Below are 22,675 nucleotides of genomic sequence, written 5' to 3'. Positions count from 1 at the left end.
GCTGCCTGTAATGGCTAATAGTTGGTGGCTTACTGCAGTTAATATTGAATCAGTAAACTTGCCTACCAACTCTCTTGCATTGTGCTCTTCTAAATTCTTAGTTCAGTGCTCTGCACACAGTAAGCCCTCAATAAATACTATTGATTGATTGATTAATCATGTCAACAATTACCATCTTTTTGTACTGAATTCTTACAACCATAAACCCCATGCAGGACAGGGACTGTGTCCAATTTAATTGACTTGCACCTACTCCAGCACTTAGAATGGTGTTTGACTCATAGTAAGCACTTAACAAGTCCCATAAAACAAATAAACCAAGAATTCCTCCTTTCCTTTTGTTGGCTCTTCTCCTCTTTTCTTCTAGTCCCTTCTCTCTAACTCCTATAGGAATCTTATTGCCATACTTCCACCACATTCTAATCCACAGAAGGTTGCTGACTTTAACCACCTCAACACTCAGTAATCCCTGAACCACATTAGGCAACAGTTTCCTCAGTTCCTGATGGTCTTTTCCACAATTATTCCCACTTATCCACCAGCCCTAGTCACTTGACAGTGAGCACAGTGATAAGGAAAAAGAATTCAAATTTTTTATAAGCATTTGTTAATAGGATGTCTCCTTCCCTCAGGAGTGATAGAAGCAGCAGGGCCTAATGGAAAGAGCACAGGCCTGGGAGTCAGATGACCTGGGTTCTAATACTGACTACTTCACTTGCCTGCTGGGTGACCTCGGGCAAGTCACTTACCTTCTCTGTGCTTCACTATCCTCATCTGTAAAATGGGAATTAAACACCTGTTTTCTCTCCCCTTTAGACTGTAAGGTCTGTGTGGGACAGAGATTGGGTCCAAGCTGTTCATTCAATTCATTCAATAGTATTTAGCTTTTATCTTGAATGTTCCGCAGTACTTAGTACAATACAGTAGGGAAGCAGTGTGGCCTCACGGATGGAGCACTGGCCTGGGAGGCAGAAGAACCTGTGTTCTAATCCCAGCTCTGCCACTTGTCTGCTGTGTGACCTTGGGAAAGTCACTTCATTTCTCTGTGCCTTAGTTACCTCATCTGTAAAATGAGGATGAAGACTCTGAGCCCAATTTTGGACAGGGATTGCGTCCAACCCAATTGCCTTATATCAACCCCAGCACTTAGTACAGGGCCTGGCCCAGAGTAAGCATTTTACAAATACCATTATTATCATTACTATTATTATTATTTGGCACAACATAAGCGCTCAACAAATACAAGTATTATTGCTATTACATTTAATTAGAGGGCAGGTTTACTGACAGGACAAGAGGTAGGAGGGGAAACTGATCTACCCAGAATGGTTAGGTCCCTTGATTCTCAGTTAGTGACAGCATCCAAACCAGAACAAGATTTCTAAAACAAACGTGTGACCTCTTCCTTCACCTTTACACCCTTTCATGATCAGAAAGGCATGTTCCCCAGTGCAAGTGGGCATGGGAAAAGGGGCCAAGACCTCAGCTGTAGGTCTGGTAGACCCCTCCCACGCTTCAGCTTTTGCTGCTTTGATTCCCCTGGCAAGTTCTCTGTTCCACAGATGCCTCCTGAAGTGGGGCAAGGCCACCACCTCGCTGACCCCTCACACAGTGACCTTTCTCACTCCCCTGCGACACCTGCACCATTTCCCATGCCCTGTCCACTCTGTGTCCATCAGACAGTGCCCTTGAGAGCCGGAGTTTCTTCCCAGTACTGTATAAATGCCAGACCGGTGCCATCTGAGGCATCTGGCCCAGAGTGAATTTGCAGCTGTGATCGGAGACCCAGCTTCCTTCCACGAAACCAGGAGGATGCAGAGGCTGGGTCAGGCAGGATCACACTGAGTCTTACTAATAGTTCAGAAAATCCATTTTAAACTCCACCTTAAATCAGCACAAGATTTCTGATGAATAGCTATGACCAGATTTGGTCTGGCAGGTCTCATGTCAATTGCAAGTTGATCGGTTTTAAGATGTCCTTAGTTGTGGCTGAAGAAGAATGGTGTGCCAGTGATGGAGCCGTTTACAAAATAATATTAATAATAATAATGTTGGTATTTGTTAAGCGCTGACTATGTGCCCAGCACTGTTCTAAGAGCTGGGGTAGATACAGGGTAATCAGGTTGTCCCACGTGAGGCTCACAGTCTTAATCCCCATTTTACAGATGAGGTAACTGAGACACAGAGAAGTTAAGTGACTTACCCACAGTCACACAGCTGACAAGTGGCAGAATTGGGATTTGAACCCATGACCTCTGACTCCCAAGCCCATGCTCTTTCCACTGAGCCACGGTGCTTCTCTAAAATTATTCGCCTCGTCGCTGCAAGCAGGGTAAAGTGACTGTCTCGGTGGTCTTAGGCCAAGAAATCTGCCAACAGGCATGGATTTAACAGCAAAGACACGGATCGTTGTCAGAGAACTGATCTGATTTGATCCTGAAAAAGCTTCAGAAAATGAAGGTTTTCATGAAAAATAAAAAAGCAGAAATTTCTATGTTCCTGCAGACTTCAACTGAATAGAAGGCTCCTTGAAACTCTTTATAAACACTGAGAGGAAAGGGGCTTTATTAGAGAGAATGGAGGTAATTTCAGAAATGTTTTGCTTTTGCTGTCTGAGCTGCAATTGTTTGCCTTCCATTTTTAGATGCTGTTTAGGGCTTTTTGGGCTTTTGAGTTGAGAAAGGTATTTGCATTGCAGTTACAATGGAGGGGCTGCACTATTTTGGAGACTATGTCAACTTCATGATTTCATTTATATATAGGCTAATTTTCCTAAACTTTTCTTCCCTTCTTTCATAAATCTTGGGTTGAGCTAGGAGGGGCCTCTGAGGAGGGGAGTAGAGGAAGGTTTTGAGGCAAAAGAAAGCATCTTCACCCCACCGGATTAAGTAGAGGAATAAGAGGTAAAGCTGGGAGAAGGAGCTCTCCATTCTCCTACTTTATTAAAGCCCGAAAGCAGCGTGGTCTAGTGGAAAGAGTATGGGCTTGGTGTATATTTAATAATGTTGGTATTTGTTAAGCACTTACTATGTGCCAAGCACTGTTCTAAGCGCTGGGGTAGACACAGGGTCATCAGGTTGTCCCACGTGGGGCTCACAATTTTAATCCCCATTTTACAGATGAGGTAACTGAGGCACCGAGAAGTGAAGTGACTTGCCCAAAGTCACACAGCTGACAAGTGGCCGAGCGGGGATTATAGGCAGGAAACATGTCTTCTAATTCTGTTGTATTTTACTTTCCCAAGTGCTTAGTAGCTTTCTCTGTACATTGTGAGCACTCAATAAATACCATTGAGTCTAAGCTCATTTTGGGCAGGAAACATGTCTGCTAATTTTGTTGTATTGTACTCTCCCAAGTACTTAATACCATGCTCTGCACATAGTAAGCCCTCAATAAATATCATTCATTGATTATTGATTGATTCAGTGGACCTGCAGTCTTATCCTCTGCTCCGCCACTTGTCTGCTGAATGGTCTTGGGAAAATCACTTCACTTCTCCGTGCCTATGAGGAGTAGTCCCACCCTTGGGGTCAGTCCGGTGCTTTGTTGAGGCCTAGTGTGGTTGGACACAGGACAGAGAGACCAGTTCTAGACATTGCTCTGGTCTGCTAAGAAAAATATTAAGCACTCAAGTGCTTAATAAATGCGATTGAATTAATGAATGCATTTTCCACAGTGCTTAATACAGTTCTTGGCACATAGTGAGTGCTTAAATCACTATTATTATTATTATTACTATTAAATTCATCAGTAATAATAATATTATAATAAGGATGGTGTAAGGATGATGGGATGGAAGGAAAAAACGTTCTTCTCAATAAAATGAAAAACCAATAGATGTGTCTGATCCTAGATACATCATAATTTTCAGCCTCAGGCCTGGTGTACCCCCTCCCTCTCCACATCCCTAATTATAGGGCAATCAGTGAAATGGAGCACTCATTCACTCAGAGATTTTTGTCTCGAAGGAATGAGGTAGCATCAGGAGCTGCTGCTCCCTGAAGGGACCCTGCCGTCCTGAGGTTATTTCAGCCAAACCTGCTTTCTACCCCATTGCACACACCACCCTTAAATTAAGCATAACAGCCCGATTTTGTGTGTCAATCCTCGGGTTGTTAATGTTACAACTGTGGGATTTCCATTCATTTCCATCCTTATCAGCATGATTTTTTAAAAAAATACAAATTTTTCCTGCCCAAGTTAATGGGTGACCTCCTCGGGTGAAGGTTGATCTGATCGGTTAATGTGTGCTCCAAGCAAAGCAATTTTCCAGGGATATTGCCTTCTCTCTTGGCAGCTGTCTTCGTAAGTGATTCATTTACTTGATAGACAAAGTCAAATTAATAAAAAGCTTTTTTAATTAAAGATGTTTTTGAACTTCTTGGCTCACTATCCAGCCTGAGAAAGGACTTCCATTTTGGACGAGTTGAGGCAAATGGAAGGAAACTAGAACTGAAAGAGCCTCCTGGCCCCAGGGAATGGTGAGGAGGGAGGAGGCCTTGGAGAGAGGAAACCAGGAAAAGAAGGAATAGTAGTTCAAAAAGAATCATTAATCCCTGAATCCTGTTTTTGTGTCTGCCCCTTTCCAGACAGGAACTTGTTTCCCAGCCTGATCCCTGGGATCAAAATACCACTGCAGCTCCTGTGGAACTTTTCCCAGTCGATCTTGAAAGGCCAGATTGTTGATCAATCAACTCAGTCATCAGTGGGGTAACCTATTCCCTCCAACACGTGTTAAACTGCCTGTTCAGCTGTACTGGGAGGTTGTGTGTGTGTTGGGGGAGGGGGGATAGTAGTCATCATAATAGTATTTGTTAATTTATTATTATTGTATTTGTTAAGCGCTAAGTCTGTATCACAACTCCACGGTAGATACAAATTAATCAGTGTAATAATAATAATAATAATGTTGGTATTTATTAAGCGCTTACTATGTGCCGAGCACTGTTCTAAGCGCTGGGGTAGACACAAGGGAATCAGGTTGTCCCACGTGGGGCTCACAGTCTCAATCCCCATTTTACAGATGAGGTAACTGAGGCACAGAGAAGTTAAGTGACTTGCCCACAGTCACAGAGCTGACAAGTGGCGGAGCTGGGATTCGAACTCATGACCTCTGACTCCAAAGCCCGTGCTCTTTCCACTGAGCCACGCTGCTTCTTGTACACGGTTCCTGTCCCACATGGGGCTTACAGTCTGAGTAGGAGGGAGAAAGGGCATTGAATCCCAATTTACAGATGAGGAAACAGAGGCACAGAGAAGTTAACCAACTTGTCCAAGGTCCTACAGCAGACTACTGGCAGAGCCAGGATTAGAACCTAGGTCCTCTGACTCCCAGGTCTGTACTCTTTCCATTAGGCTACACGGCTCCTCACTTATGTGCAGAGCACTGTACTAAACACTGGGAAAAAATACACAGGTGGTAATTAGACATGGTCCCTGTTCCTGAGGGCAGAGAGAACTAGAATAGACCCATCAGGAGTGATGAAGCAATAAAAGACTAGAACAGCATGAAACACAAGGACAAGGAATCAATCAGTGGTATTTATTGAGCATTTACTGTGTGCAGAGCACTGTACTAAATGCTTGGGAGTGTACAAATACAATGTCAAATATACACACCCCTTTCCTCTCGTATGTGTTTGTCCTTTCTCTTCCATTCATCGTAATGGGTGGGTGCTACATCTTCATCTTTGCTTTGGGGGTGCCACCCTTGCATTTCGTGCAAAAATCGTACCTATCCTAGCAAATGTTCACTAAACCTGGTTGGTATCAGGCCTTTTCCCTCGTGCAGGGTGCTGGGCTCAGTGCCAAGCAAAGGGACCCTGAGACACTGTATCTATCTAGTCCTTGCCCTTATTCCCCTTCAACTTTCAGCAGACTATAAAACATGTTGATTCAATCCTGGTTTTCTCCCCGAAAACACCTCAGAATTGCCGTCTCAGCCTGACTGAGCCTGGTGACGGGGACAAAAGAGCGTTGAGATTTCTCAGTAATTATGTTGGTCCTGGAATTTGGTTTTTGGGGGCTCCGATAGCTTTTAGGGCAGGGCACCCTTTCAAAGCCCCCTCCCATTACCCCCCCCCACACACACATACACACACTCTTCTCCCTCTACTTACCACTTCCTATGAAGGGTGTTTGCCTTCTTCTAAGACTGTTGACATTTATTGAGCATCCACTATGTGCTTTTCACATCCCCTCATTCCCAAAGGTAAAAGAGTTTCATTTCCTTGCATTCCAGAAGTCCCAGGAAAGGAAATCTACAGTTATCCTCGTTTTCACACCTAGGAAAAGAGAGGCTAAGTAACTTGTTCAGGACCCTAGGCAGTAGGTTACATTAGTGTCACTAGAAACCTGGGTCAGGTTTGGTTCAGACTCAAACTCTCTCCTTCTACAAACCCTACAACTTCCCCTTTGAGGCTAGATTATTTGAAAGGAAATTGATCTCCTAGTTGGATTGAGCAGTGGACCGAGAGTCTGTCAGTTAGGCTGATGTGATTTCTAATGTCCCCCTGGGCTCCCCATCCTTCTCTTGTTGCATTTTCTCCAATTTGTGGAACGGAGAGGGAGAAATCTGGTCCTGAACCCCTCCTCACTCCAACTGACCTGTCAACACTTCTTCAAAACCACAGCAGCCACATAGTAGACTTCTTACATTCTGGGCATATCAGGTTCATGATGAGGGATCTTAAGTAGATGTAGTCAGCTGCCGTTTTTATGGGATTGGTTTATGGAGCTGAAGAAGGGGTGACATTTGACGCGAAGATGGATTTTTTTAAGGTATTTGTTGAGTGTTTACTATGTGTCAGGCACTGTACTAAGTGCTAGGATAGGCACAAGTTAATCAGGTTGGACACAGTCCGTGTTCCGCATGGGGCTCACAGACCTAATTACAGATTTTGTAACCGAGGCACAGAGAATTGAAGTGATTTGCCCAAAATCACAAAGCAGATAAGTGGCAGAGCCTGGGTTTAGAACCCAGATCTTTCTGATTTCCAGTCCTGTGCTCTATCCACTAGTTTACACTGGTGGTGGAATCAAGCTCGGTATTGGGGACATATGTCTTCATGCTCCTCGCCTTCCCTGCTTCATCCTCCCTTCCCCCTTATTTCCCTCTCCCCTAGCCCCTGCCCCTTTCACAGCTGAATTTCCCTGCCTCTTGTTGCCAGATCTAGCCCTCTTCCCCAGGAAGAACCTAAACACAGATTGAGCAGGGAATGTATTATCTGTTGTGCTGTACTCTCCCAAGTGCTTAGTACAGTGCTCTGCACACAGTAAGTGCTCAGCAAATACCATTGATTGATCAATGTTCAAGGGCTCAGAAAGGGTTGGGTTTCTTCTTTCAGTGACTGCCTTATTACTCCATAATCCAACCTCAGACCAGCCCATAATCTGCCTTGGATAGTCTCTGAGTCAACATTAAAAATTCCAACATATATTCATTCTTTTTCATTCTCTTATTCTCTTTCCCCTCCAGCCCTCTGTTCTTTCCAATCAGTGGTAATTAGTAAGCACTTACTGTGTGCAGAGCACTATACTAAGCTCTAGGGAGAATACAATACGAAGAGTTGGTAGATGTAATCCCTGCCCCCAAGAAGCCTGCAATCTACAGACTGTAAACTTCCTCCGTCCATATTTTTCTCTTTCTCTCTCTCCTTTTCCATCTCCATCTTCCTCACAATTTTCCTTCCCCTCTCTCTCTCTCACCCTTCTCACTTTCCTCTCTCCCTCTCTCCTGTCACCATCATCAGATTGTTCTTCAAGCCCCCCTGCACCCTTAGAAGCAGGTGATTTCAGAGATATTGTTTGTGCACCTTGGCTTTCTACAGGATATACAGGACTTTAGAGAGGAAAACTCAGTGCTATTACTGCTCAGATTCCTTGTGTGACTTACATGCCTTTTTCACAGACACACATGTTCTTTCACACTCAGGACTCTTTTCTAGGCCTGAAATCTCACGTCTCTCGACCTCACTCATTGCACTCTTCATCTCTCTGAGTGCCTTCTTCCCTCTCCTTTTAAAATCTTAAAGGGAGATCCTTTTCCTGTTTCCTGTTTCCCTTTCTCCATTTCTCTTCTACCCAAGGTTTAAAATGTAAACATCTTCCCTTAATCTCAAACTCCTTCTCAGCTCCTCTCTGCCTCCCCTTCCGCTGTCAGCTCATCAACCTTGGCAGCAACTAGCACTTTGGGAGCAGCTGCCTTGTCTCTGACACTATTAGTTCCAGGACGGAGGCTCACCCATCGTCCCTGACAGTTGGCCAGGAGTAAAATGGAGCTAGACAAAGAGCCTTTGGGCTGGTTTTGGGCCTGGTTCCTGGAAGGCCCCATGGGCTTGAGTCCAATCTGGTTTGTTTTGTTTGTTCGTTTTATGACGCTTGTAAAGTGCTTATTAAGTGTCAAACACTGTTCTAAGTGCTGGGGTAGTTACAGATTAATTAGGTCAGACAGTCCTTGTCCTGCATGAGGCTCACAGTCTCAGTAGGAGGGAGAACAGGTATCCCTATTTTACATTTGAGGAAACTGAGGCACAGAGAAATGAAGTGGCTTGCCCAAGGTCACACAACAAGCAATTGGCAGAGCAGGATTAGAACTCAGGTCCTTCGGACTCCCAGGACCATGCTGTATCCACAAGGCCACACTCTTCTCTGGTTGAGCCAGGGGATCAGCTTCTATGGGCAGGAGTTTTTGGCCCAGACCAGGCTCACCTGCAGCTGATCACACATAGCAATCCTAGGGAAGAAGAGAGAGGGTCATAGTAGTCCCAAAATAATTCTTGGAGCACTGGAGCCAAAGGTTAAAAAGAAAAGTGGTAGCCTCTCACCCTAGTCAATTTCTTTCTACATATATATGAGAGCCCTTGGAAATGAATTAATATCTCCAGCACCCAACAATCCAAACTCGTTTTAAGTCGGTTGCACTATTAGGGCATTTTTCATGCTTGATAATAATGTGATTGCATTTATTAAATGCTATTTATTAAGGTTCTGAGCCCTGGGTGGGTATAAGATAATCAGATTGGACATTGTCCCTCTCCCGGATGGTGTGCGCAGTCACAGGGAGAGATTGAGTTTCATAGCGCTTGCAATCCCCTTAAGACTAGTGCTCAGGGACTGCTGTGATCTCAGACAAGTCACTTCTCTTCTCTGTGCCTCGGTGATCTCATCTGTAAAATGGGAATTAAGACCATCTCCTTTAGAATGTAAGCACACTGTGGGCCGGGAGCGTGTCTACCAACTCTGTTATGGCTATATTGTACTCTCCCAAGTGCCTAGTCCAGTGGTCTGGTCAATGATTAGTACAGTAAATGCTCAATAAATATGACTGATTGATTGGTCCTGCCACCTGGACTGACCTTCCCCAGTGCCATAGGTCACAGCCTGCCAGAAGACTAGCCTTGCAGCCTCTAGAACCCTTGGGAGACTGGGGCATTTTGTAATGTTGTGTTTGCAATTCACTTATACCACTGTCTTTATCTGCCTACATCAACCTGGGTTGTGAGCTCCACATGCTACAGGAACTGTGCCTGATCTGTTATTACCTCTACTCCAGTACCTAGTGCAGAATTTGGCATGTAATAAATACCATAACTAAGACTTGGGAGAGCAGGTCTCTTTCACATTTTGACCACAAGGAAACTGAGGCTCAGAGAGGTTAATTAAGGAGCCTAAGGTCCTCTAGCAAGCCAGAGGCAGAACTAGGACCAGATCTTGGGTCATCTGGCTACTAAGGCTGTGCTCGTCCCAAGAAAAATTTACTTTGACTTTTTAGACTAACTAGCAGGTCCAGCAAAAGTCTTTGAAGTCCCAGAAGGATTTTTTTATTTTTGCCAAATGTAGTCTTGGATTTAGAGTCTCTTCCCCAGTTCCATTCCTTTTTTTCAATCATTCAGACTATCAGTTGAGTGTCCACTGTACTGAGTGCTTGAAAGAATATACTAGAGTTAATAGAGATGATCTCTGCTCTCAGTGAACTCACAATCTGTCATGGGAGATAGCCATTAAAGTAGATTACTGATAGAAGAAAGCAATAGAGTATAATTTCTTAATATTAAGAAAACACCACACCCCAGGCCTTACTTCTTTCTCGATCTCCCGGTCTGAATTCTATGAACCTGCCTGGCTAAGACAAATAAGCTCTGGGGAATTGCATTTTCCTTGCACAATATCATTTTGGGCACAGTTTTATAAAGAGCAAATCCAATGTAATAATCTCAGATCTGGAAGGTCCAGCCTCTAAGCCCACCCTAAGAACCTTAAGGTTGACACCTTGACCTGATCTATCGGTTGATTCATCCACTGGTGATATTTATTGAGCATTTCTTTTTAAGGAAATTTTTTTAAATGTTTACTATGTGTCAGACACTGTTCTAAGCTCTGGGGTAGATGAAAAGTAGTCAGGTTGGACACAGTTCCTGTCTCACCTGGGGCTCAGAGTCTTAATCCCCATTTTACAGATAATAATAATAATGTTGGTATTTATTAAGCGCTTACTATGTGCCGAGCACTGTTCTAAGCGCTGGGGTAGACACAGGGGAATCGGGTTGTCCCACGTGGGGCTCACAGTCTTAATCCCCATTTTACAGATGAGGGAACTGAGGCACAGAGAAGTTAAGTGACTTGCCCACAGTCACACAGCCGACAAGTGGCAGAGCTGGGATTCGAACTCATGAGCCCTGACTCCAAAGCCCGTGCTCTTTCCACTGAGCCACGCTGCTTCTCTAATGAGAAAATGGGGCAGAGAGAAGTGACTTGCCCAAGGCTATACAGCAGAGAAGTGGTGGAACCTGGATTAGAACCTAGGTCCTTCTGATTCCCAGGTGTGTGCTCTAGCCACGAGACCATTCTGCTCCTCAGTGCAAAGTACTGTACTAAGTGACTGGGAGAGTTCAATATAACAGAATTGGTAGACATGTTCCCTGCCCAAAACGAGCTTCCAGTTTAGCGGAGGAGACTGACATTATTATGAACAGAACACGCATTTCAATGCCCAGCCCTGTCCCTTCCTCCCACTGTCAGTCTCTGGGGTTATTATCTCTAGCCCATAGTCCTGGCAGGATGAGGAATGGACACAAGGTTAACAGCACCCACTGTCAGCAGTTGTTAATTTGCCATCTCCTGAGCCATAATGGGGACAAACTGTAGAAAATTCTCGCTGTCTCCACAAGCTGAGTTTATAGATTGCCAGTCATACTGTGCTGAATTGCCACAAAACTACCACTTACCAAGGCTCCTTTCATTAGCTCCAAAATGAGGCTGCTAAGTTTTTTGTTGTGAAAAAACCTGAAAGGATTCATTAACTTGCTTAGTTTTTCCAGCTGCTGTGCTGTTCCCTGGTTTCCCTCCGGGAGACAGGTCCATTGTGTTCTCTTAGGCAGGAGCTTACCTTAATTGTTATGCACCGCCACTGTTAAGTGCTCTCTCTTATTGAGGCCTAACAATTCCAGTGATTTGGTATTCATGGAAATACTTCGGTCATCAGAGGTCTGTTAAACTCTGCCCCTCTGTTTCTCTGACTTTATTCTCTTGTGAATTAGGACATTGATGGAACTTCCTCTAAGAAGGACAAAATTAGGATTGTTATGTTGGCAGTATCCACATCACCCGAGCTGATTTACATTTCTGAAATATCTGTGTATTCCCCCCCCCCCCCCCCCAACCGCTTATCAAAGGATTAAAAGCAATCCAAATGTTTTAAATGGATTTGTAGAAGAATCTGAGAAAATAAGAAATATTGGGCCGGTTCAGACTGTCATGTGCTTTGTAACTGATTCTCAGCACTTTCTGGATCTGGAGGCTGAGCCAGTTGGATCAGCCATATCTAATTTATCAGATCCACACCTGTTTGAGAGCCAAAAAAAACCTCAGGCAGTATGCCTGAGACCAGGGCATTTTAAAAAATATCCTCTGGGAATGGGTTTTGGGGTTTTTTTTGCACAAATCTAATTAGAATAATTCTGGTATTTAATATGTGGTTACTTTTTGTCAATCACCCTGTTATGCATTGGAGTAGGTGCAATATAATGAGATCATACATAGTCCATGCCACATGGGGCCCACAGGCAAAGAGGTAAGTAAACCAGGTGTCTTATCTCCATTTTATAGATGAGAGAAAGGAGGGGAGGCTAAGTCCTTGCTCAAGGTCATTGTCAGAGGTGAGATTTGGAAGCCAGGTCTCCTGACTCCCAGAACATTTCTTTGCAGGTCTATATACAGGAGGCAAATGTAACACTGGATATGAGTCTTAACTAGCAGAAACTGCATTGTACAGGCAGGATTTGAAGCTGAATCCTGCCTCAAACCAGGCCCTGACATCAGCCCATCTCCCTCACTGACAGATTGCCTTTTCTGTTTTTCCCCTCCCAGTACTGCAGTGGTTTGGCACATTTTGTGCTAAGGCAAGCTAATCAGACAGACTTCTTCAAGATGATCTGAGAAAGGGACAGTTTATAGCAGCTCCTGATTGGCTGTCTTCATAGTTCAAAGTAGGAGGTCTCCCGAACTTCCAATCGGGAGATTGGCACTGGGGGAGAGGAGACAGGACTTCCTGTGAAACTTGGGGAGAAGGGACCCGGGCCGACTATGAGAGCTCAGACTGGGGGATGCAGACTATTCACTGGGGACATGTGTGAGCACTTTCCTTCACTGGGCCAAGGGATGGTCCAGGGACTATGTCCCAGCTCCTCAGGAGGGATTGTGTTGTCCTTACAGAAAACAGAGAGGCCACTCCTACAGGGGCATGGGGCACCAAGATCGCTCTCCCAACTCATAACATGGGTTCTGCAGTGGTGGCCAGACCAGGGAAGCCCTTCATTTCGCTCCCCTCAAAGCAGGAAAGCACTTAAAAAAAACTGATAAAAATAAATCTGGGTTTGACATTTCTTTTTCCTTTCCTTGGACATGTTCACAGGGACCACTCCAGCACATAAAGGCTCATTCCCTTCCCATTTGGGCAATCCTGGAGTCACTCTGCGGCCACTCCTGACCTAGTATGGGGAGCCAGCCTGTTCCTCCAGTTCGGCTGGCCTCTGCTGCCCTTGCTTCCAGCCAGAGCTGACCCCATCGAGGGCTGTCCAGTAACTGGGGGCCCGGCAGCACCAGCACCCACTCATTCATTCATTCATTCAATAGTATTTATTGAGCGCTTACTATGTGCAGAGCACTGTACTAAGTGCTTGGAATGAACAAGTCAGCAACAGATAGAGACGGTCCCTGCCGTTTGATGGGCTTACGGTCTAATCGGGGGAGACGGACAGTCAAGAACGATGGCAATAAATAGAGTAAAGGGGAAGAACATCTCGTAAAAACAATGGCAACTAAATAGAATCAAGGCGATGTACATTTCATTAACAAAATAAATAGGGTAATGAAAATATATACAGTTGAGCGGACGAGTACAGTGCCGAGGGGATGGGAAGGGAGAGGGGGAGGAGCAGAGGGAAATGGGGGGAAAAGAGGGTTAAGCTGCGGAGAGGTGAAGGTGGGGTGGTAGAGGGAGTAGAGGGAGAAGGGGAGCTCAGTCTGGGAAGTCCTCTTGGAGGAGGTGAGTTTTAAGTAGGGTTTTGAAGAGGGGAAGAGAATCAGTTGGGCGGAGGTGAGGAGGGAGGGCACTCCAGGACCCTGGGAGGACGTGGCCCAGGGGTCGACGGTGGGATAGGTGAGACCGAGGGACGGTGAGGAGGTGGGCGGCGGAGGAGCGGAGCGTGCGGGGTGGGCGGTAGAAAGAAGGGAGGAGAGGTAGGAAGGGGCAAGGTGATGTAGAGCCTTGAAGCCTAGTCCAGTGCCTGCACTGGGCCCCTACTCATGGCTGCAAGAATGTGTGCAAGGGAGGTGTCATCCCAGTGTCAGATTGCATCATAAGACTGACCCAACTATGCTGGGTCATCATTCAACTCCTCCTACTAGAGATTGATATTTTTAGGATGCCCAGACACAGTTGTAATCCAAGCAAACACCTCTTATGCAAATCATACCCTTGTCACAGTCCCCCATTCCCTCTCCATCCCTCACCTCATCCCACTGTTCTCATGGGAAGGCTTCAGGACAATCCCCAGAACCTGGGCAGGAGGCGAGGAGGATTTCATAGTCTCTATATTTCCCATAGAAATGTTACAGGTCTGGGACTCCTGTGTCCTTAAGAAATCACTTAACCTCTTTGGGCCACAGTTTCCTCATCTGTAAAATGTCTGTTCTCCCTCCCTCTTAGACTGTGAGCCTCAAGTGGGGCAGGGGCTATGTCTGATCTATTTACCTTGCATTTACACCAGAGCTTAGCCCAGTGTCTAGCACATAGTGAACGCTTAATAAATAATGAGGGTTTAATAAATACTATTTTTACTATTATTCATTCAGTAGTATTTATTGAGTGCTTACTATGTGCAGAACACTGTAGAAAGCGCTTGGAATGTACAGTTTGGCAACAGATAGAGAGAATCCCTGCCCAATAATGGGCTCACATTCCTGGATGGACCCAGGGCCACCAGGAGGCACAGGAAATAATCTCCTGTCTGAGTGACTGCAACCTCTAATTGAGCCCTGCTGAGCCAAAAGGTTTTCATATTAAATCCATCTGTGTGCAAGACAGCATCCTTGTTTTCAGTAAGACATGTGGATTCCACAGAAGTGTTAGAAGCTGGAGTTAACCTGGCCCCATGCAGACACAAACTGTGCCACTCGTAGGAAATCAGGTCTTGGTTGTGTTGTAGATCTGGGCAGGGAATAGTAGTAGTAGTCATTAGGGTAAATGTCATAACCCAAAATCAGCCAGAAGAAGGAAGGAGGCCTTAATCCCTGTAGTGCCAGGGGCTAGTTGACCAGTTTCACAGACAACAAATGTCAGGGATGTTGGCAGTGGAATTAGCAGCTAGTGTTCAAGGAAGGCGAGACATAGAGATTGGCTGATAGGCAGCGGCTTTTGGCAGATAATCAGGTAATGTAGGCTGAATGCCTTCTTCCAAGCACACAGCCTTTTAGCATTTCCTAAGGTGGACTCCTGTGCCCTAAGCATTTATTCAGACTTGTAGGGAAACATGCTAAGGTCTTAATCTGCCTATTTATGTCTTGTCCCAAATAATAACACACCCAGGAGGTCGCTAGGTAGATCTTGAACAAGAACTGAAATAAATGTGGAGATTGAAATTCAGCCAAGACAAGCCAACAATTGGAGAGTCGACACTACTAGTACAGTTTAAGGAGTTAGGGATACACTGGTCCTCATTCTAAAAAGAATTACTGGAAATATTTCCAATTTAGGAGATGTTTATCTCCACTATGGATAATTATAACAGATTTGGCTGATGCTTGTTAAAATACCCAAAGTCTGGTTCGATCTAAGGAGTACAAAAGCAGTGTAGCCTAGTTGAAAGAGTACAGGCCTGTAAATCAGGGGACCTGAGTTCTAGTCCCAGCTCCACCATTTACCTGCTGCGTGACCTTGGGCAATTCACTCAATTTCTCTGGGCCTCAGTTCCCTCAGTTTTGCAAATGGGGATTCAAAAACCTGTACTCCCTTCTATTTAGACTGTGAGCACCTCATGGTACCATGTGGGACCACCACTTAGTACACTTCTTGGCACATGGTAAATGCTTAACAAATACCTCAATTATTATATTAAGTACAAACATCAATAATAATGAGCACTCTCTTCCATTGGCAGCTCTAACACAACCCTAAGAAAAGAGCATCCCCCTGGTATTTCAAGTTGGGGGCTTAGGCCCAGTGGGGGCTTTTGTGGCTCACCCTGAGAGACACCTATTAAAGCGTAGTAGAGACATATGTGGGAGGTTTCTGGCAGATAGCAGCTGCCCTCCTTCTAAAAGCAAATGGGGCCTCTGCAAATTCTCCAACTTGAAGGGACCACAAGTTCAAAAACCAGCTCCATGCTCCATGTGCCCATTGGTAGTATCAGTTTCTCAGAAGGCTCAGCTGCAGATTCTCCAAGCAGACAGTTCTCCAAACCCAGAGTACCCAGCCCCTTCTCCTCTGCTTGGTAGCCTATCGGGGACCTATCTGCTTACATTACCTCCGGACTAAGGTTTTCAGGGGAGCTGCTTCATCCAGCCTCTTTCCTTTGTGCATCTTAATTACTGAAAGCGTTGGCCTCAAGGCTTAGAAGCCTCCTTCATGTCCCCCTCTGCTCCAGTCTCTGAGAAGTGAAGGTGAGCTCCCTCACCTCCCCACCCAACCACCCACCCAACTCCTGTCAGCAGACTGGACTCCGAACACGTTCTAATCGCTACTGTATTGCAACAACACAAGATGAAGAGAGATTTCTGTGAAGATCATAGTAATCAAAGGGGACGTCCCCTGGTTTTTTAATATGTGCTGAAGGGTTTCGTTTGTAAGCCATTATGACTTCAGAAAGAGAGTGAGAAAGAGACGAGCTAACCATTAGGATGATCACTGGCTGTGAGAATGCCAGGGGAAAATGGGACACAGTTCGTAATAGCTTCTCCTTTAAATGCTCCAAACCCAGCAATTACTGCCATGTTGGGTTAGCCTGCCTCATCTCTGTTGCAAATGCCTGGAACTGAAATTCCAGCCCATGATAATTCTTGGAGTAAACTTGAAAAAAAAAATGATCTTGGGCCAGATACTTTAACTTCTCTGTACCAAACTTTTCCCATTTACAAAATGGGAATAATAATCCATGCCCTCTTACCTACCTCACACACACTGTTGGGAGGGCAAAAGTGAGATTAGTATTGTGAAGTCCTCTGGGAATAAAATCTCTATAATAAAATTACAGTATAGCTGAAGGAGGCTCTCTATCTCTCACTCTCATTTCTTTCTTCTTTTTTTTAGAAAAACAAACCCAGAGAACAAAAGCAGACCAGAAAGGATTTGTTCCCAAAGCAACAGAGTTCCATTCTATTTCCTTGGGTGTGTTCTTCAATTTTTGAGACCCCCTTCAGCCCCAGGACTTTACAGATTGTGTTGTGCTCTGGCCCCACTACTGGGGCCTGGTGAGGCAGTTTTCAGTATCTGTCTCGTAGACTGCCCAATTTAGCTCTAGTATTTATTGTTTACTATATGCCATTCACTGGAGGCAGACACAAGATAATCTGATTGGATACAGCCCCTGGCCCACATGGGGCTTACAGGCTAAGAGGCAGGGAGAACAATTAGCCTAGCCCCAGTATATAGGTGAGGAAACCAAGGCACAGGAAGGGCAAGCTGTTTTCCTAAAGGTTATGCAGCAGGCCAGCAGCAAAGCTGGGATTCAAACTTGTATCTCCTGACTTCCAGCTTCAGGCCATTTCCACATGGCCACTCTAAAGTTTGAGAGAGGGAAAATTCACTTTCATAATAATAATACTATTTGTTAAATCCTTACTATGTGCCAAGCACTGTACTAAGCTCTGGGGTAGTTGCAAGATAATCAGGTAGGACACAGTCTCCTTCCCTCATTGGTTTCACTATCTAAGAAGCAGGGATATTAATAATAATGATGGTATTTGTTAAGCACTTACTATGTGCTAAGCACTGGAATAGTAGGTATTAAATGATGAGAAAACTGAGGCAATAAGAAGTTAAGTAACTTGCCCAAGGTCAATCATTTGAGCTGTAAACAGGATGGACAGCGGGCAAAAAAAGCTTTCCAATTCCCTGCAGAGAGATTCTGGAAGTTCCTTGTCTGGAAGTCTATAAAAACAGGAATACTTCTCCTCTTTCTAGCTCGCTGTGAGCAGGGAATGTGTCTGTAATATTGTTGTGTTGAAGTCGGCCAAGTGCTTAATACAGTGCTCTCCACATAGTAAGCACTCAATAAATGTGATTAATTGATTAATTGATCCATCTGGCTTGCTTTAGCAACCATCCTGCCTGGAGGCAGGTGGATGGCCTCGATAACACCTGCAAGTTTTCTACCAGCTCCAGCGGGGTCAGAATCAAGACTTCCGCTGATTTCCTATTTTCTATTGTCAACGTGGCTTTATGCCTTGGCCATGTGAATAAACGGTAGAAGGTGTCAGTCCCGTTCGAGGGGACTCAATGACACCCAGCAGAGGCCCCCAGGTTTATTTATGACCCCAGAGGTCAGATTAAATGTCTTTTTTATGGAGAGAGAGAGAAAAGGCAAGCTGAGTAATGCCCTTCCCTCCCAGCAGGCAGAACTGGTCAGGTCAGGTCGGGGCACTGAGGCCCCAACTCCCAGATTATTTCCCAGGATGACTTGTGACACCAGGCTGCGGGTTCCTGTCACAATTCTCTTCCACATTTTTCCTTCTCGACTCGAGGTAGAAATGCCTGTTATAAATCGTCTCATGGAAGGGGTTGTGCCCTTGTCTAATTCAGGCCAGGTGACTGGACTCATTTGCCATTGCCTTGGAAAAATCTCCCTCACAGGTTTATCCCTTAGCAATTTAAAGGGATGGCACCATGCATAAGTAGCAACAAATCCCCCTCATCTGTGCTACCTCCAGGTTGTGCATGGCTCTGGGGCCCCTGCAGTTTTCCTTGGAGCTGTCAGACTTCAGGCTGTTTCCAGTTGAGGACAGTGTCTATTTTTCTTTGCTTGGCTTCAGCCTGCCTGCCACTGGCAGTAGTTTAACAAGAGCATCTTCCATGAGAAAAAGGACACTTGCCTTTCACCTTGAACTTCCAAGGAGGTGGAACTTGTTTAACCTGATGCAAGATCTAGGGGCTTCTTGAAGCCTGGAATGGGTCATTGTTTGGACCCGGTTTCAACATCCACTAAGGTTGGGACCAAAGGAAATAGTCTCAAGAGGACTCTGGGGAGGGTTTAGGTTAGACATAATGAAGACTTTCCCAGCAGTAAGGAATGAAACTGGTCAGCTGCTGTTCATTCATTCATTCAATCATATTTATTATTATTATTATTAATATTAATAATAATGTTGGTATTTGTTAAGTGCTTACTATGTATCGAGCACTGTTCTAAGCGCTGGGGTAGATACAGGGTAATCAGGTTATCCCATTTGAGGTTCACAATCTTAATCCCCATTTTACAGATGAGGTAACAGAGGCACCGAGAAGTTAAGTGACTTGCCCAAAGTCACACGGCTGACAGGTGGCAGACCCGGGATTAGAAACCTATGACCTCTGACTCCTAAGTCTGTGCTCTTTCCACTGAGCCACGCTGCTTCTCGAGCACTTACTGTGTACAGAGCACTGTCATTCAAGCAGTGGTATTTATTGAGTGCTTACCGTGTGCAGAGCACTCTATTAAGAACTTGGGAAAGTACAATTTAACAGAGTTGGTAAGCACATTCCCTGTCCAGTGTCTCCTTCCTTGATTATCTTTTCTAAGCATGCTAAGCACCTACCAGTCTGGAATGGTTCAGATACACAGTCAGAGGGACAGACCAGATGAGCTCTGGAGGGGCCTTTGGCTTCTAGGTTTAGATCATTCTATTACTGAAGGATTCAAAATGTTCAGGACTTGAATTTTTTTTCTCCCTTCTCCCCACATTAAGCTCCAGAAGTTGCATTCGCTAATTGTTTCATTTTCTTTCCCTGGTCCAGCCTGGTACCAGTATCTGATTGGTGCTAGTGAACTGGAGTAGCCTCCAACTGCCTTTTGTGCCAAGAGCTTTCAGGCCCTTGGAGCTCCAGAACCTGATGGAACTAGCTTCCAGCAGGCTGTCTGAATTGAACACTGTTGCTGGCTCCCCCAAGGCCTCAGGCAGCCCCAATCCGAGCTAACCCTCCCTCACGGCTTGCACGAGGCGAAGATCAATTACCACATTGGTGCTTCCCACAGTTACCCAGGGTAGATGAGCAGAGCTGATGAGCCAGCTGAGATCCGGGTATTCGGGAAACAGAACCCCAGAGTTAGAAGAGTGGTGGTGTTTATTGAGTAGCAGCAGAGTGTACTGCGCTAAAATAGGCGTTTGGGAGATACCACAGAAACCCAAGACACATTCCCTGCTCACAAAAAGCTTACACTCTATTAGGGGAGGCAGACGTAGAGGGGTCTGTGTGCCCCACAAAAGTAAGTCCTGTAGGACTATCAAATAATCAATCAGTGGTATTTATTGAGTGCTTACTATGTGCAGAGTTCTATATTAAACACTTGGAAGAGTACAATAGATTTAGCAGACACACTGCCTGGCCATAACGAACTTACAGTCCAGAGTCATCCTGATTAAGAGAAACAGCTAGTCCAGTGATCTGACTCTGTGGACCAGAAAGCCTGGGGATGCTCATGGAATCGATGACTACAGATGGAATAATAATAATGATATTTGTATTTGTTAAGCGCTTACTAAGTGCCAAGCACTGTACTAAACCCTGGGATAGACACAAAGTAGGTCAGGTAAGTTTCTCTAAATAGGAGAGAGAACTGGTATTTGGCTCCCATTTTACAAATGAGGAAACTGAGGCACAGAAAAGTTGATTGAGAAGCAGTGTAGCAGAAAGAGAAGGGATTTCTTCTTCTCTTGCTGCTAGGACATGCTGTTTCTCCATCAGTCGATCAATTCCGTGTTATCTTTGAATGTTTACTGTGTGCAGAGCCCTGTCCTAAGCACTTGGGAGAGTAAAATACAATAGAGTTGGTAGGCGTGATCCCTACCAACTTACAGTTTAGAGGTGGAATAAAGATCCCTGAGAAACTGAGGCCCAGGGTGCTTTAATGAATTTTCAGTGGCCACACAGCTGGTCAGAATGATGGGCCAGAGCTAGAGTGAAGGGCTTCTGATTCCCAGCCTATGGCTTGCCATGCTGCTTCCCTTCCCTTTTGCTCCATTTGGACCTCGGGATGGATGTCAGGGTGTTGGGGCTCAGAGGTGAAATGTAAAGGTCACAATAAACAGCAATTGGCCTTTATGCCGCTGTGGGACCCCACTGTAATGTGAGCTAACTCATTAGGAAAAGTTCTCAATCACTAGTTTTTCCATGACTCTCCCAACACTCTCCATTCCCCTTCCCCCGTCTGATTCCCACTGTGTCCCCCAGCTGAAATAGCCCCTGGTTTTAAAGATATAGACATTGTTAAAGCTCCCCGGTACTTCCATCCTCAAGGGAGAGAGTTCTGCTTCTAGATGCAGATGAGAGACATATTCAGCTCAGTATAGACTAGTAATGCTTGATTTGGCATAATAATTCTGCCTTTCCTAGAATTTCAGAGTTCATTCCTTCCACATACTGTAGCATTAAGACCCTCACCTTGATCAGCTGGGCCAACTCTGCTTTAGTAAACAGGTGTACTTGGTTTATCTGTTTTGGGGTTCCCTCCCCTGTCTCTAGGGTCCTGTCCCGAGCTCCCTGTCCCTTTCCCATACATCCTGATAGTCCCAATAACCCTGCCTGTTCTGGTGGTGTCCAGGTTCTGTCTGTGTCATTCTTGGCAATCACAGATGCTCTCCAGACTGCAGGGCTATTATGAATTTAGATCAGTTCGCTGTGCCGTGAAGTGTGTCCCATCGGTATTAATTCATGCGGAGTTCACGGTAAAAACACTGATGGGAAATGCCAGGCCGGCTTCCGCCGCTGGCTCAGGGTCTGGCTGCCGGGCTGTCTGAGTACAATCTCACAAAGACCCTTGGTTACGACAGAGTTGGCTTCCCACAGCTTCCCTCAACACATGCGTTCAAATATCTGCACTCGATGTTTATGCACAATTTTAATTTATATTAACCTACACGTATTTGCTTCTCTATGTATCCATCCACACTCCTGCCATCAGTTACTATAGATTGTTGCTCTCCCTCTCTTTCCTCTCTGTCTGTTTCCTCCATTAGATTGTCAGCTTCTCGAGGACAGGGACCAGCGTGGCTCAGTGGGAAGAGCCCGGGCTTGGGAGTCAGAGGTCATGAGTTCTAGTCCCGGCTCTGCACTTGTCAGCTGTGTGACTTTGGGCAAGTTACTTCACTTCTCTGTCCCTCAGTTACCTCATCTGTAAAATGGGGATGAAGACTGTGTGCCCTACGTGGGACAGTTTGATTACCCTACCTTGTATCTACCCCAGCGCTTAGAACAGTGCTTGGCACATAGAGAAGCAGCGTGGCTCAGTGGAAAGAGCCTGGGCTTCGGAGTTAGAGGTCATGGGTTCGACTCCCGGCTCTGCCACTTGTCAGCTGTGTGACTGTGGGCAAGTCACTTCACTTCTCTGTGCCTCAGTTCCCTCATCTGTAAAATGGGGATTAACTGTGAGCCTCACGTGGGACAACCTGATTACCCTGTACCTACCCCAGTGCTTAGAACAGTGCTCTGCACATAGTAAGCGCTTAACAAATACCAACATTATTATAGTAAGCGCTTAACAAATACCAACATTATTATTATTATGTCTCTTAACTCAGTTTTCCCAAGAGCTAGGTGCAGTGATTGATCAGTTGATCCACTGGTCCAAGTTAAGTTTCAAGCCTAGTGCTAATCTTATATAATAATAACATGTAACGTAATAGTGTGCTTAACACATAGCACTATTTTAAAATTATTTTTAATAACAATAGTGGTATTTGTTAAATAATTGCTATGTAGAAAGCACTGCCCTAAGGGCTAGGGTAGATATAAGTTAACCACATCAGACACTCGCCCACGTCCTGCCTCTGGCCTGGAACACCCTCCCTCCTCATATCCGACAGGTAATTACTCACCCCCCCTTAAGAGCCTTATTGAAGGCATATTAGCATGACACAGTGGATAGAACACGGTCCTGGGAGTCAGAAGGCCGTGAGTTCTAATCACGGCTCAGTCAATAGTCTGCAG

The 22,675-nt window shown here is 45.2% G+C and overlaps 1 protein-coding gene across 3 annotated transcripts in view; it reads left to right on the top strand.

Annotated features, from left to right (window-relative positions):
- TSPAN18 (tetraspanin 18) overlaps nt 1-22,675 on the top strand; it is a 203,600-nt gene that overhangs the window by 142,417 nt on the left and 38,508 nt on the right. The window lies entirely within an intron of this gene.

Source organism: Ornithorhynchus anatinus, chromosome 3 (assembly GCF_004115215.2).
Source record: "Ornithorhynchus anatinus isolate Pmale09 chromosome 3, mOrnAna1.pri.v4, whole genome shotgun sequence".
In the NCBI taxonomy this organism is placed as follows: Eukaryota; Metazoa; Chordata; class Mammalia; order Monotremata; family Ornithorhynchidae; genus Ornithorhynchus; species Ornithorhynchus anatinus.
This window is presented reverse-complemented; position numbering and strand designations above follow the sequence as displayed.